A 16,640-nucleotide genomic window follows, 5' to 3' on the forward strand; every position below is an offset into this window, starting at 1 on the left:
ACTGAACAAGTGCTCTTATGGTGTGGTTGAGCATTTCTTGGGTATATGCCCAAGAGTGGTATAGCTGGGTCTTGGGGGAGATTGATTCCCAATTTTCTAAGAAAGCGCCATATTGATTTCCAAAGTGGTTGTACAAGCTTGCATTCCCACCAGCAGTGGAGGAGAGTTCCCCTAGCTCCACATCCTCTCCAGCATAAGGTGTCTTCAGTGTTTTTGATCTTAGCCATTCTGACAGGCGTAAGGTGGTATCTCAGAGTTGTTTTGATTTGCATTTCCCTGATGATTAGGGATGTTGAGCAGTTCCTTAAATGTCTTTTGGCCATTTGAGTTTCCTCTGTTGAGAATTCTCTGTTTAGTTCTATAGTCCATTTCTTAATTGGACTGTTGGGCATTTTGATGTCTAATTTCTTGAATTCCTTATATATTCTGGATATCAGTCCTCTGTCAGATGTGGGGTTGGTGAAGATCTTTTCCCATTCTGTAGGCTGTCGCTTTGCCTTGTTGACCGTATCCTTTGCTCTACAAAAGCTTCTCAGTTTCAAGAGGTCCCATTGATTGATTGTTTCTCTCAGAGTCTGTGCTACTGGTGTTCTATTTAGGAAGTAGTCTCCTATGCCAATGCGTTCAAGACTACTTCCTACTTTCTCTTCTAGCAGGTTCAGAGTAGCTGGATTTATGTTGAGGTCCTTGATCCACTTGGACTTAAGTTTTGTGCACGGTGATAGATATGGATCTATTTGCAGCCTTCTACATGTTGATATCCAGTTTTGCCAGCACCATTTGTTGAAGATGCTTTCTTTTTTCCATTGTGCACTTTTGGCTTCTTTGTCAAAAATTATATGTTCATAGGTGTGCGGATTAATGTCAGGGTCTTCAATTCGATTCCATTGGTCCACATGTCGGTTTTTATGCCAGTACCAAGCTGTTTTTATTGCTGTAGCTCTATAGTAGAGCTTGAAGTCAGGGATCATGATGCCTCCAGAAGTTGTGTTATTGTACAGGATTCCTTTGGCTATCCTGGGTTTTTTGTTTTTCCATATGAAGTTGAGTATTATTTTTTCCAGGTCTGTGAAGAATTGTGTTGGTATTTTGATGGGGATTGCATTGAATCTGTAGATTGCTTTTGGTAAGATTGCCATTTTTACTATGTTAGTCCTGCCTATCCATGAGCATGGGAGATCTTTCCATTTTCTGACATCTTCTTCAATTTCTTTTTTCAGGGACTTAAAGTACTTGTCATATAGGTCCTTCACTTGCTTGGTTAGTGTTACCCCAAGGTATTTTATGTCATTTGTGGCTATAGTAAAGGGTGATGTATCTCTAATTTCCTTCTCCGCTTCTTTGTCCATTGTATATAGGAGGGCTACTGATTTTTTTGAGTTGATCTTGTATCCTGCTATGTTGCTGAAGGTGTTTATAAGCTGTATCAGTTCCTTGGTGGAATCTTTGGGGTCGCTCAAGTATACTATCATGTCATCTGCAAATAGGGAAAGCTTGACTTCTTCCTTTCCAATTTGTATCCCCTTAATCTCCTTATGTTGTCTTATTGCTCTGGCTAGAACTTCAAGTACTATATTGAATAAGTATGGGGAGAGTGGACAGCCTTGCCTCGTTCCTGATTTTAGTGGAATTGCTTTGAGTTTCTCTCCATTTAATTTGATGTTGGCTGTTGGCTTGCTGTAAATTGCCTTTATTATGTTTAGGTATGTTCCCTGTATTCCTGACCGCTCCAATACCTTTATCATGAAGGGGTGTTGGATTTTGTCAAATGCCTTTTCTGCATCCAGTGAGATGATCATATGGTTTTTTTCTTTGAGTTTGTTTATATGGTGTATTACATTGACGGACTTTTGTATGTTGAACCACCCTTGCACATGATGCCATTTTTTAACAGCTGAGTAATACTCCATTGTATAAAATGTACCACATTTTCTTTATCCATTCTTCTGTTAAGGTTCTAAGTTTTCTGTCTGGGTTATTTCCAGTTTCTGACTATTATGAATAAGGCTGCAATAAACATAGTTGAACAAGTGTTCTGGTGATAGGATGAAGCATCCCTTGTGTATAGGCCCAAGTTGTATAGCTGGGTCTTGAGGTAGACCTATTCCCAATTTTCTGAGGAACTGCCACATTGATTTCCATAGTGGCTGTACAAGTTTGCGTTCCCACTAACAATGGAGGAGTGTTCCCCTTGCTCAACATCGTTGCCAACATGAGCTGTCGCTTGTGTTATTGATTTTAGCAATTCTTACAGGTGTAGATTGGATGGCTAAGAATGTTGGACATTTCTTTAAATGTTTCTCAGCCATTTAAGATTCCTCTATTGAGAATTCTCTGTTTGGATCTGTACACCATTTTAATATAGGATTACTTGTTTTTTTGATATCTAGTTTCTTAAGTTCTTTATATACTTTTGATATTAGAGCTATTATATGTGGTGTTATTAAACATGTTTTCCCATTCTGCAGGCTGTTGCTTTATCCAATTGACAGTGCTATTTACCTTACAGAAGACTTTGAGTTTCATGAGGTCCCATTTATTGTTAATCTTAGTGCCTGTGCTATCAATGTTCTGTTCAAGAAGTTGTCTCCTGTGCCAATGTGCTCAAGGCTATTTCCTACTTTCTCTTCTGTCAGGTTCAGTGTATTTGGTTTTATGTTGAGGTCTTTGATCCACCTTGTCTTGAGTTTTCTGAAGGGTGATAAATATGGGTTTACTTGCATTCTTCTACATGCAGACATTTAGTTTGATCAACATCATTTGTTGAAGATGTTTTCTTTTTTCCAGTGTGCATTTCTTGCTTCTTTACCAAAAATTAGGTATCCATAGGTATGTGGATTTATGTCTAGGTCTTCATTTAAATTCCATTAATCAACATGTCTATTTTTATGCCAATACTACCTGTATATTTTTATTACTATTGCTCTGTAGTACAACTTGAAGTTAGGGACAGTGATACCTCCAGCAGTCCTTTTATTGTTCAGAATTGTTATAGCTATCCTGGTTTTTTTTTTAAATTGTTTCATATAAGTTGAGAATTTCCTTTCAAGTTTTGTAAAGAATCATGTTGGAATTTTGATGCAGATTGCTTGAATCTGTAGACTGCTTTTGGTAAGATGACAATTTTCACTATGTTAATCCTACCAATCCAGGAGCATGGAGATCTTTCTATCTTCTGATAACATCTTCAATTTCTTTCTTCAAAGACTTGAAGTTTTTAGCATACCTGTCTTTCACTTGCTTGGTTAGAGTTACTCCAAGGTATTTTATATTATTTGAGACTATTATGAAAGGTGTTGTTTCCCTGATTTCTTTCACAGTCAATTTGTCATTTGTATATAGGAGGATTACTGTTTGTTTTGTTGTTGTTATTCTTGTAGGAGCTCCTTTTTTGGAAAATTATTTATCAACTATACAAGTTTTCTGATAGAATTTTTAGTATCACCTACAAATAACTATTCTTTGACTTCTTCCTTTCCAGTTTGTAACCTCTTGATCTGCTTCAGTTGTCTTATTGCTCTATTTAAGACTTTAAGTACTATATTAAATAAACATGAAAATAGTGGACAACTTTGTCATGTTCCTGAGTTTAGTGGAATTTCTTCAAGTTTCTCTCCAATTAAATAGATGTTGGCTATAGGCTTGCTGTAAATTGCCTTTATTATGTTTAAGTATGTCCCTTGTATCCCTAATTTCTCCAGGACTTTTATCATGAAGGGGTGTTGGATTTTGGAAGAGACCTTTTCCATATCTAATGAGATGATCAAGTTTTTTTTTCTTTCAGTTTGTTTATATGGTGGATTACATTTACTAATTTTTGTATATTGAACCATCCCTGTATCTCCGGGATGAAGCCTACTTGATCATCTTTTAGATGTGTTCTTGGATTTGACTTCCAAGAATTTTATTGAGTATTTTTTTGCATCAGGGTATCAGGGTAATTGTGGCCTCATAAAAAGAATTTGGAAATGTTCCTTTTGCTTCTTTTTATTTGGTGAAATAATTTGAGGAATGAGTGTTGTCTTTAACTGCTCTTTGAAGGTCTAGTAGAATTCTGAATTAAAACCATCTGGGCTTGGGCCTTTTTTGGTTGGAAGACTTAACAAGTGCTTCTATTTCACTTGGGGTTATAGATCCATTTAAATTGATTATTTGATCTTGATTTAACTTTGGTAAGTGATACCTATGGAGAAAATTATCCATTTCTTTTAGGTTTTCCAATTTGGTGGAATACAGGTTTTTAAAGCTTGTCCTTATGATTCTCTGGATTTCCTTGGTATCTGTTATTATGTCTCTCTTTTTTTATTTTTTATTTATTCATTTTTTGTTTGTTTTTCGAGACAGGGTTTCCCTGTGTAGCTTTGCACCTTTCCTGGAACTCACTTGGTAGCCCAGGCTGGCCTTGAACTCACGGAGATCCGCCTGGCTCTGCCTCCCAAGTGCTGGGATTAAAGGCGTGCACCACCACCACCCATTTTTTTTTTTATTTTATTAATTTGGATAATCTCTGCCTTTTAGTTAGTTTGGATAAAGATTTGTTTATCTTGTCGATTTTCTCAAAGAACCAACTCCATGCTTCTTTGATCTTTTTATTGTTCTTTTTTAACTGTTCCTACTTCATTGATTTCAGACCTCAGTTTGATTGTTTATTGCCATCTACTACTCTTGGGTATGCTTACTTTTTTGCATTCTACAGATCTTTAGGTATGCTGTTCATTTGCTAGTATGAAATCTCTCCAGTTTTTGATGTAGGCACTTACTGCTATGAAACTTCTTAGCACTGCTTTCATTGTGTCCCATAAGTTTGGGTATGTTGTGAATTCATTTTCATTGAATTCTACAAACTTTAATTTCTTTCTCTATTTCTGTCTTAACCCATTTTTTCATTCAGTAGACAGTTGTTCAGTTTCTATAAATTTGTATGCTTTCTGTTGTTTCTCTTGGAGTTTATATCCCATTTTAATCCATGGTGGTCTGATAGGGTGCAGAGAGTTATTTCACTTTTCTTATATTTGTTGAGACTTGCTTTGTGACTGAGTATATGGTCAGTTTTGGAGAACATTCCATGAAGTACTGAGAAGAATATTCTGTAGATGTCTGTTAGGTCCACTTATTTTAATAATATCTTGAGCTCCAGTATTCCTCTGTTTAATTTTTGTCTGTATTATCTGTCCTTTGGTGAGAATAGGGCATTGGAGTCTCCCACTATCAGTGTGTGAGGGTGAATATGTGATTTAAGCTGTGATATTTCCTTGACAAAAGTCGGTTCCCTGGGTCTTGGGGTATAGATGTTAAGAACTGAAATATCATTTTGGTGGATTTTTCCTTTGATGAGTATGCAGTGTCCTTCCCCATGTATTTTGATAAATTTTGATTTGCAGACTATTTTGTTATATATTAAAATGGCTACACCAGATTGCTTCTTAGGTCCATTTCCTTGGAATATCTTTTTCCAATCTTTCACCTTGAGATAATGTCTATCCTTGATATTGAAGTGTGCTTTTATATGCATCAGAAGGATGAGTACTGTTTTTGCATCCGTTTTATTAGTCTGTGTCTTTTTATTGAGACCACTGTGTAGTGGGGAGCCAGTCCAGCTTTGATCTGGAAATATCACCCCCATTGAGGCTTTGGTAACTGTCACATCTACAAGGCAGAGACAAGACAGGACCCCTGAAGACCCGAGATCCAAGACTCTCTTGGTTCCTGGATCCTGGACGCTGGAGGTAGACCGAGCAGAGTTCTCCAGAGAACACCGCTGGACTGTGCTTCACCTTTCGTGGACCTTGTTACCTATCCCTTCACTTGTAAGTTATCCCACAAAATAAACCTCCCTTTTATCTACATGGAGTTGCCTTAATATTTAAACCAATACCATTGATATTGAGAGGTAGCAGTGACCAGTGATGGCTGATTTTTGTTATTTTGTTGTTGTTGTTGTTGTTAGTGGTGGTGGTAGTAAAGGTGTGTGTATGAGGGGTGTTTCCCTTTTTTTGACTCTGCTGGTGTGAGGTTATTTATTTTCTTTGTTTTTGTGGATATAGTTAACTTCCTTGATTTGGAGTTTTCCTTCTAGCACCTACTGTAGGGCTGGATTTGTAAAGAGATTTTGTTTAAATATGACTTTATCATAAAATATCTTATTTCCTCCACCTATAATTGAAAGTTTTGCTGGGTGTAGTAGTCTGGGCTGGCATCTGTGGTCTCGTAGAGTCTCAAGCACATCTGTTCATATCTTTCTGGCTTTTAGAGTCTCCATTGAGAAGTCAGGTGTAATTCTTATAGATCAACCTTTATGTGATGTTTGATCTTTTTTCCTTGCAGAATTTAATATTCTGTCTCCACTCTGTATGTTTAGTGTTTAGATTATTATGTGGGAAAGGGAATTCTTTTCTGGGCCAATCTATTTGGTGTTCTATATGATTCTTGTAGCTTTATAGCCATCTCCTCATTTAGGTTAGGAAATTTTTCTTCTATGATTTTGTTGAAAATATTTTCTATGTCTTTGACCTGGAATTCTTCTCCTTTCTCTATTCTTATTATTTTTAGATTTGGTCTTTTCACAGTGTCCCAGATTTCCTGGGTGTTTTGTGTCAGCAATCTTTTAGATTTAATGTTTTCTTTGACGTATGTATCTATTTCTTCTATCTTGTCTTCAATGCCTGAGATCATCTATTTTATCTCTTATATTCTATTGCTTAGCATAGCTTGACTCCATAGTTCCTTTATGAATTCCTAAATTTTTCATTTCCAAAATTCCCTCAATTTATGTTTTCTCTACTGCATCTATTTCTATTTTCAGGTCCTGAATAGTTTTTTTTTTCCTTGGCCTTTTTAAGGGATTTATTCATTTGCCCCAATTATTCATTTTATTCATATAGTTGGTTTTAAGGTCGTGTGTGTGTGTGTGTGTGTGTGTGTGTGTGTGTGTGTGTGTGCTTCAGCTGTGCTGGAAAATACAGGGACTGCTGTAGTAGGATAGCTGGGTTCTAGTGGAGACATAGTGTCCTGGCTATTATTGATTGCATTCTTATGCTGGCATCTAGGCATTTGTATTTGTGGTGATTATTCATCTAGGTGCTGATTTCTTGATTTGTCTTTGTTGGGGGGCAGTGTTTTGTTCCTTGCTTTCTGCTTCCTTTCTGGATTTTCAGATGGTTGTATGTTGTCTCTTTCACTAGACTGTTCAGCTGGTGTGTTCAGAGGAGATGCCTGCTGATGTTAGAGGTTGGGGGTTGGGATGCAGCCATGAGTGGAGGAAGGGATGTTAGGAGTGCCTGGTTTGTGGGATGCACAGGAGACATGGCCAAGGGGGAAGGGAGGCTGTAGCTAGTATTCTGTTATAGCACTAGGGATGAGCCTGAGGGATTGGGGTCTACAAACAGAGAGAAGTTCTCTCTCTCTCTCTCTCTCTCTCTCTCTTTCTCTCTCTCTCTCTCTCCCTCCCCCCTCTCCCTCTCTAACATTCAGTATTTAACAATGCATCACTCTAAGAAAATAAAACTAACATGCAAGTTCACACCACAGGCCTTCCAGAACCCAGTATTGCACATATTTTAAATTCAATTTCTTTCACAGTAATTTTCAATCACTGCTTTTGAGAAATTGCTGTGCATTTTTAGAATCAAAAGCTAAAAGTCTCAGATTTTTGTTTTGTTATTTATGGGCAGAATTATTACTTAAATGATCCCCCCATTAATTGTAACATTGCACTGAGTTTTAGTAAAATAATTTACTTTTCTATTATATTCTTTAGAGTACCCTATTTATAATCCAATTATTACCTTTTCATTAAGCTTTGGTCAAAGCTAAATTATAAAGACAACTAACTTGATTAATAAAAGTACTTTTACTATTTCAAATGCACAGCTACACTGCAAACACTTGTTTTTTCCTACCCAAAATAAGGATTAATATATTTGTTTATAATGACAGAAAAATTGAGTTTCTTATTTATGCTTTTGAAATTAATGCATTTGTGCACTCCTGATCTTTTCTTTTTTAATCTGGTACACATATTAAAGATAATTATTCCTTGCACATAATGAAATGATTATGAAATAAATTTCCTTAAGCTTATCTGTACAGTTTCTATTTATCTTAGATTTTCATTCATTCATGAGATATTATTGAAGGTCTCTTATTTGCCTCCTAGGGTGCTAGGATATAATAATGAAACAAGATAGACACAGCCTTGGCAGCATGTTGTAGTATGTTGACCCCGATGGTATTATCCAATATAATCATCAATGTGTTATGATAAATTGTGTTAAGTGCTCTGAAGAAAACAGCAGGGTATTTTATGAATATGTAGTCAGGAGACTGAGTCTGCATGGAGAATTTGGCTAAGAAAATATTTCCAGAAAATAATGTTAAAACTGATTTTGAAAGAAATTGAAACAAGAGAAGCAATTGAATAGAAGAAAGGAGAAAGCAAAATTCAGAAAGAGACATGGAACAGAGGCTCCTGAAGTGATAAGGAGCCTTGATGGCTTGGAGGGGAAGTGATGTGAGATGAACTGAGAAGGAGCATAAGGGAACAGGAATACTTGAGATCTAAGTCCATTCAGTGTTGAATTTCTGTCCCCACAGCACTGGGGAAACACTGAAGGGTTATGTCTAATTAATATGCAATATATAGTCATTATCCACTACCAACCTGGAAGAAGAAATGTACATTTCCCTGTAATTTGAAAAGTTAAACACAATAGCCTGCCACCTCCCATCTTAGAGTACAATGCCATTTTTTCCTATGATTAAGTGATGACTAATATCCCCCCCGCCCCCCATAAAAAAAAAGAATCATCACAGTATTCACTGTTGGTTAAAACATGGCTTGGCCAATCTTGCTGAACAGTATTTTTGCAAGCCATCTGCTTGGTGGTTAATTCTATAGATCATTTAGCTAAGCCTGATTCCTCCCATCTTGAGAAATCCATCAGTGAAACTAAGATAGAGAAGTTAACTCATGAGATTCAACCATTTGTAAGCATTAAACTTGTCCATTTCTTCCCCCTGACAACTAACTCATGATCTTTATTAGCTTACTTTATGTTATTTATTTTTACCAAAGTATTATCATCAAATGTAAAGTTATAAGAATAATACAATGTAAACTCTTATTAAAATTTCATCATTTTAAAGATTATATCATCATCTCTTGTTATTGTTTCATTTTACAAATACTCTGAACAATTAAAATTCTTTAAGCATTCTCTAGGGGGAAAAATCCTCCTACCAAATTCTTGAGTCATGGATTATTTTTGTCATAATCAGTAACTATTATCAGCTTCCTCATATATGAATACTTAAAATAATAAAGCTCTAGTTGGGCACCAGCATGACCTCTCCATGTTCAGTGAGTTGTAGAGAGCCCTCTGATCAGTTTGTGAAGAGTCAATAACCTTGGCAATAGCCTAGGTTGTTTGGGGCCCCTTTGGTTAAGAACTCCATTAGATATTACCCATTCTCAGAATGGGAGGCATCCTTTGGTGACAAGCAAGTCCAACTGGAACTTTATCTCCCCTGTTATTGGGCAATTCCATTTAGATCACCTTCTTAATGTATATATTTTAGGACGTTTCTACTATGTCAGATATAGTACTCCTCAAATGGCCATAGTTTTAGCTGTCTCTCCCAATATTCTCTCTCCCCACACTTTCCCCTCCGCATTCATATTCTTATATTGTGTTATCTTATATAACTTTTAATGGTAATTACTTCTGCACTTGTGTCATGTTTTAATATAGCACAAAAACTTCCATGTATTTCACTAAAAAACTTTAAAACAAAACTTTCCACAGTATAAAATAAGTTTGCTCTTAAAGTTATTTTTCCCTCCAAACTTTCTACATCACCAACTTCCTAATCTACTTCAGATGGCTACTCTGTGACATTACACAGGAATGGCATTTTCTTGTCATCATGTAGAAAAATTCATTTCAACTAGTTGTCTACATTGGTTGACTGAAGTATATATTATACTGATTAAGTCCTTTGTTTTCATTCCTGTTCTCTCTCTCTCTCTCTCTCTCTCTCTCTCTCTCTCTCTCTCTCTCTCTCTCTCTCTCTCTCATAGGCAGACAGAGAGAGAGAGTCTTGCTATATAACCCAAGCTGGCCTCAAATTTATGAGCTCCCTGCCCCAGCCTCCTGCATACTGTACCACACACACTCTTAGCTGTCTAGCAGAGCTCCCTAAATTTTCATACTACAGTTGCTTTCTGACATAGAATATATATATATATATAAACATATTGAGATTCTGTTGTGGGGTATCCACCAGAGAAGACTGCTCAGACATGGGTTTAAGACAATAGAAAGTCCTTATTAGCCAGCTGATGACTGCATTGTGTATTCAGGATCCCAATGTAGCCCAAGTCTTTCTCTGAGATTTTAAGCACAAAAACCACATCCTGAGTTGACATACTTCAGTTAACAAGAACAATTAGCCAGAAGTGGAACTTCAGAAGCCAAAAAGCAAGGTAAGTACATTTAGAGATTTTCCCAGAATATTGGACTTAGATGAATTAGGTCTTTGCTTTTGTTTTGGCTGGTGATGCTGTCTATGCTAAGGTTTATGGCCTGAGTGTAACTTCCATCATGGAGTCAGTTGTGATAAAGTCTCATTGCCTACTAAGGTCTGAAGGCCTATTATAATACTTAAATATATATATTTTTTGATCAACAGGTAATTAATTACTTTCCAGGACATTGAAATTAATAATAATATTAATTTATTTCACGTACACAACATCACTTTCTTCAAGAGTGAAGCTGTTGTCTGTGATTTTCTGTCTTCAAATGCTATTGTTTGAAAGATTTGGTTTGTCTCATCACTGACAATTCATGTAGCCTGTTTCACCTTCTAGACAATTTAAGGATAGCCCCTTATAGATTTCTGTCTATGTCTTCATGATATTCTTAGATGTTTAATTTTTCATTTTTTAATCAAATCATTGCAAAGTAAGAATTTTAAGCCAAATAGCAATAGACTCTTGATTCCATTTTGCTTATTGATTCTTTATAGGTGATCTGCAACTCTTAGTTGCTTCACCCGAAGTTAACTTCCTTTTCTCTATATAGCGTGAATAAAATCATGCCTCTTGATCCACAATTCTTTTCACTTACACAATGCCACTTTGGGTTCATTTTTCTATTGCTTACTCTTTCTATTTTCTATGGCTTTTAATCCTTTCTATTTAGCTGTCATGAAGTGTTCTGTGTCCTATTTCTCTACTTTTCTCTGACTGTCCCCCACTGCTGCCCCTTGGCATCCCAGAGAGGAGCTCCGTTTTGTATTACAACCTTGTTTTCCAAATATTATTACTTAGCCTGTATTTAGGCTATTATTACTTTTAATTTAAATGCAGCTTATTTACTTTGGAATTCTTTTTTTAGACATTAGAAAGTTCAAGCTCTCTTGTTTTATAATCTTTCTACAGGAGCAGCTTAGGTTTGATTAACTTTTCTCCTTCCCTTCCTCTCCTACAGTGCATGTACACATGCAAACACAGACACACAGACACACACACACACACACACACACACACACACACACACACACACACACAAAATCACCTCTTTTCTCAGTTCCCTTCCTATGTTTTCTCTTCTACCACCAAAAGCTAGGAGCTTGCTTGGAACCAAATGTTCCAGAGTCTCTTAAAGGCAGTGTTATAATTTTGGTTCCATCAATAAAGGCAGGTGTCTGAGTCTTAAAAGTGAAAGAGAAGCAGAGACATCACTACAGGCACTACAAGCACACAGCTTTGTGTATGACAGACATGAAGTTTGCCTAGTGGTTTCCTAGAATTTTTTCACAATTATTCCCTTTGGCAAGGAAGGCAGTTGATTCAAATTTTCTCTGATTGCTACAATTTCCTGATTTTTAAAGTATAGATAATGTTCCTATTACCCTGACCCTCACTTCAAACATTTAATCATTATCATTCTGACTTACAAATATTAAATCTATTCCTACTCTACAAATTTTCTCCTATTTTGAAAATCATTTCTCTAGTTTTCAAACATTTCCCATCTCATTTTTTAAACAGAATCAATGATTCAGCTTATTTTTCTGATTTCCAAACATTTAATAGTCATTAATTTTATTGATAATTTATTTATTCAAGGATTAATAAGTTCTTGAAAAAAAAACAAAGAAATAAGTTCTCAAGAACCTCAAAGTACATTAAAAGTGCCATAAATAGTTAAGCATATTTTCTATCAATTAATCCTCAAATAGAATTTTTAAAAGTGATCAAATAGTATTTCAGTGGGAGTTAAAATGTTTTATGAAAAATAGGGAAGTCAGTCCTCTATGTAACAACAGGAGGAAATTTCAGGCAGTATTTATACTTAGACACATACTTGGTCAACACTAGGGGAAGGTAGAGAAGAGGAGAATCATGAGAGGCAGGGAAAAGGACACATATGAAGCTTTGGAACTCGGAATAATAGTATAATAGTAGCAGTTTTATAGTGATAAGAATAACATGTAAATCTATGAACATGATAAGTCAGCAGGCCAAAATTATGTGATAAGAAATCAGAGTAGGGCCATGAAAGTGGTTCAGCGGGTAAAAGCAACTGCTGGCAAACTTTATAACCTGAATTCCATCTTCACAAATATAGCGAAAGATGTGTGTGACGCCTCCAAGTTGTCCTCTGATTCCATACACATGCTAGTGCATGTGTGCCACCCTCCCTATGCCAAATTCGTAACTAAATATAATAAAATGATGAAGACACTTACAGGTCTCCCTGGTACCTGGAGGTGCTGGGTTTTTGTGGGCAGGCGCCATTATGATGAGCAAATATATGGTGAAGAAATGGGAGAGGGAAGCAGAGCAGTTCATGTGCTGTGGAGAGAGGTGGAACTGAAGAAGGAAAGGCAGCAAGGATAGGTTGATGGGGAGCCATCACAATGTCCAGGCCAGGCTGCTGCTGAGGGCCATGTTTGGTTCTATGGCTATACCATAGCCAGGGTCTGTGTGAATGTTAGTGGCTCCTATTACCACTGAAGGCTGTGTAGATGCCCAGGGTCTGGGCCCCCACCTGAGGCCATGTTGGCATCTGAGAGCCATACTGCCACCATGCCATGCTGATCTGAATAGCCTGTACTGCCACCAAGGGCCATGGTGATGTCTGGGCTCGGACTGCTGCTGATGACCATGTCTGGGTCTGTGGTCCTGCTGTGGGCCTGGGCTGCCACATGTGGCCATGTTCGTGTCTGATGGCCATGCTGCCACTGGGCCATGCAGACATGGTGGCCTGTGGTGCCACCTGGGACCATGATGACATCCAGGGCAGAGTTGCTGCTGAGGGTCTTGTTTGGGTATATGGTCCTGCTGTAGTTAGTGTCTGTGTTGATGTCGCATGGGCCATGTTGCTACCCGGGGTCATGTAAACCATGCATGTTGCAATCTGAGGGCTATGCTGAGCTAGCTCCACCCTTTGTGAACCCTAGAAGATCTGCCCCTGCCCCTCAATGACCACTGCAGCAGGAAAACTGGCTCCACCTGTCACAGGAGATCTGGCCCTGCCCTACATGGAAGAGCTGGCTCTGATGGCCCTAGCCCTGAGGGAGCTGGTCTTGATGGCCCTGGCCCTGGAAGAACTTGTCCCACCCCTCACCATGAGCATGAGAGAGTTAACCCCAATGACAGGGGTACAGGAGAGCTGGTTGTGCCCCTTGCCTGAGGGGATTGGTCTCAGTGGAGGCATGACTGACCAACTCTGCTACCACTTAGGTCCACATCCAGTGCTTTGATTTGGCCCACCCCAACATCCACCCCATCTATGACCTGCTGGAGAGCATGAAGGAACTAGTCTTGTGGAACCATAGCCAAAGGATCTCCATAATTAGGGCAACAGCAGGATATCCAAGAGGAGTTGCAGTGAGGGTCCAGTATGATGGTGTACTAGAAACCAGAGGCCTTGAACCAGACCAATGACTCACTGCAATGAACACTTACAAGTTAAGCCTTTTGGACTATAGGGTCTACTTTGTGACTCAGTGCAGCTCCCAATGCCTCTAAGAAGAATGAAGAGGTGATGGAGAGGCAGGGAAGACAGAGGAGCAAGGTGCTTTTTTAAAAAAAATTAATATGTATATTTTTCAAATTTTTATTTTGGTGGGGGGATGCTGCAAGGCTGAAGATATGAAGAGACTGGGAAATGAGTGGGATTGGGGTACACAATGTGAAATTCCCAAAACATAAATAAAAAGTATGTATTAAAAAGATATGAAAATTTAATTTGTTTTATCCGATCAGATGTCATGATACTATTGTATTTTGAGAAAAACATTTTGGCCTCTGAATTAGGCAGCACTGATGTCAGGGAAACCCCAAGGGTCTCGGTTTAACTCAAAAAGGTTAAGCACTTTTTGGTGTTGAAAGTTATGTTGTGTCCAGCATCCAAGCGCAATCATGGAGAGGGCCAGGCTGAGAGTAAGGTGAGCACAAAGGAAACCCAAACATTTGTCTTCAACTAAATGTTCAGTAACAGATCCAGCAATTCCATGAATATTTTTAACAGAACAAAAGAAAATCTTGCAAGATGTGGGAAACTGTGTATATTAGAACCTCTAACCACATTGCCATTGAAGGACTTTCCAGTGTCACAATCTTTCACTACCAATATTGAGAAAGTTTAAGGATTCCTACAAATTCAGAAGTCCTGTGAAGTGGTCTCTTTTGTGGATAACAGAACAGTCATGAATGTGAGAGATATAAGTTCAGGAGCTGTTTAATTACATTTTTTGTTTTCTGTGTGTTTTTGTTTGTTTGTTTTGAGACAGAGTTTCTTGGTATAAAAGTCCTGGCTGTCCTGGAATTTGCTTTATAGACCAGGCTGGCCCCAAACTCACAGAGATTCACCTCCTTCTGCCTCCCTAGTGCTGGGATGAAAGGTATGCACCACCATGCCCAGCTCCAGGAGCTGTTTAAATTCTCACCTAACTATTGTGCCTGAGGTATTTTGTGGTGATATTGTGTCCTCCAATATATTGTGTATCTTAATAAACTTATCTGGGATCAGAGAACAGAACAGCCACTAGATAGACATAGAGGCCAGAAAATGGTGGCACACACACCTTTAATCCTAGCATTCTGGAGACAGAGATCCATCTGAATCACTGTGAGTTCAAAGCCACACTGGAAACAGTCAGGCATGGTGACACTCGCCTTTAATCCCAGGAAATGATGGCAGGAAGCAAAAAGGTATATAAGGCGTGAGGACCAGGAACTAGAGCCTCTTTAAGCCTTTAGCTCTTAGCAGCAGTTCAGCTGAGATCCATTTGGGTGAGAACTCAGAGGCTTTCAGTCTGAGGAAACAAGATCAGCTAAGAAGTTGGCAAGGTGAGGTTAGGTGTGGCCTGTTTTCTCTCTATGATCTTTCAGCGTTCACCCCAATACCTGACTCCAGGTTTGTTTTTACTAATAAGACCTTTTAAGATTCACGCTACAGTATTTTTCTTTCCTCTAAATACGTCAATTCACATAACTGAAAAAACCAAATACACAAGAAAGCAAAACTCCCATGTAATGTTTCTGTCTGTAAACCCTTTATTTAGACTGAGTCCACAGAAAGTAAATGACTATTTAATGAGTGCTGAAGCTAGGAAGATTATTTAGCAATTTCAGGCTGAAGAAACTGGATTAAGAAATTGAAGCTTTTCATAGCGGTGGCAGCATTCTTTGTGGACAAATGCAATTCTTTTGGCTGAAAGACTCATATTTAGTTGCATGTATGAAACACTTTGCTTATTTCTGAAACGATAAAATAAATAATTTTTTATTTATTATTAAATAATTGCAAACAAGAAAATAAACTTCTAGAACTTTGGTAAAACCTCAGGAACTCTGATCATTCAGGCTTGCAATGTATACCCAGTTAGTGGGTAGTAAACTGTATATCTACTTACATGTACCTTCTGAATACTCATTACCCATTTTGCTCTAAGTTGGTTAGCATTACTGTGTGGGTGTGAGCAATTATTTGTAAATTAGATTGCAACAAAATCAAATTTATTTGATCTCTAGGAGTTTTCAATACTAACCACTTAAAACAACTTGTATTCACACACACACACACACACACACACACACACACACACACACACACACACATATATATATATATATATATATATATATATATATATATATATATATATATATATATATATATATATACCCTTCATCTCCCTATCTCCCTGTTTCCCCTCAAGATCTCCTTCCTCACCTGGATCACACAATTTTGGAAGAGACCTATCAATAGTATCAGGTTCAATAGGAATAAATGAACTTTAGTATATGATGGTTTCTTAAAACTAGGAATAGAAACAGAACCACTCTATTCACAATACATAAAAACTTATAACCACCTCACTCATAATATATCCATTCAGATATATGCATATATGTGCATGTACCCACATGTATGCCTCCTCTGTATTCATAGGCACATGTGTATAAATATATAAATGTGGGCATGAAGGCTTTATGCCATTCCTCTTCTAAAATATCTAATGGGAAGTACCATGTGCCTGGGAAAGAGAAAACCTAATGGCCAAGGCTGCATGTAAGGAGCTAAGGTCACAGTCTTGATTCTGTCACTGGTTGCGACTTCAAC

The 16,640-nt window shown here is 37.6% G+C and overlaps 1 long non-coding RNA gene across 5 annotated transcripts in view; it reads right to left on the reverse strand.

The window, feature by feature from the left end:
• LOC128104020 (uncharacterized) overlaps window positions 1-16,640 on the reverse strand; it is a 168,029-nt gene that overhangs the window by 50,947 nt on the left and 100,442 nt on the right. For 4 of the 5 annotated variants that reach the window (XR_008215840.1, XR_008215838.1, XR_008215839.1 and 1 more), the window contains one exon: window positions 15,549-15,775. The exons of the other annotated variant lie outside the window; for it this stretch is intronic. This is a non-coding gene — a long non-coding RNA (uncharacterized LOC128104020). Of the gene's footprint in view, window positions 1-15,548; window positions 15,776-16,640 lie in introns of those variants that run through there. 5 annotated transcript variants of the gene reach the window in all.

The sequence above is a fragment of the Peromyscus californicus genome, unplaced genomic scaffold, assembly GCF_007827085.1.
Source record: "Peromyscus californicus insignis strain IS unplaced genomic scaffold, ASM782708v3 Scaffold_8__1_contigs__length_139910024, whole genome shotgun sequence".
NCBI classification, from domain to species: domain Eukaryota; kingdom Metazoa; phylum Chordata; class Mammalia; order Rodentia; family Cricetidae; genus Peromyscus; species Peromyscus californicus.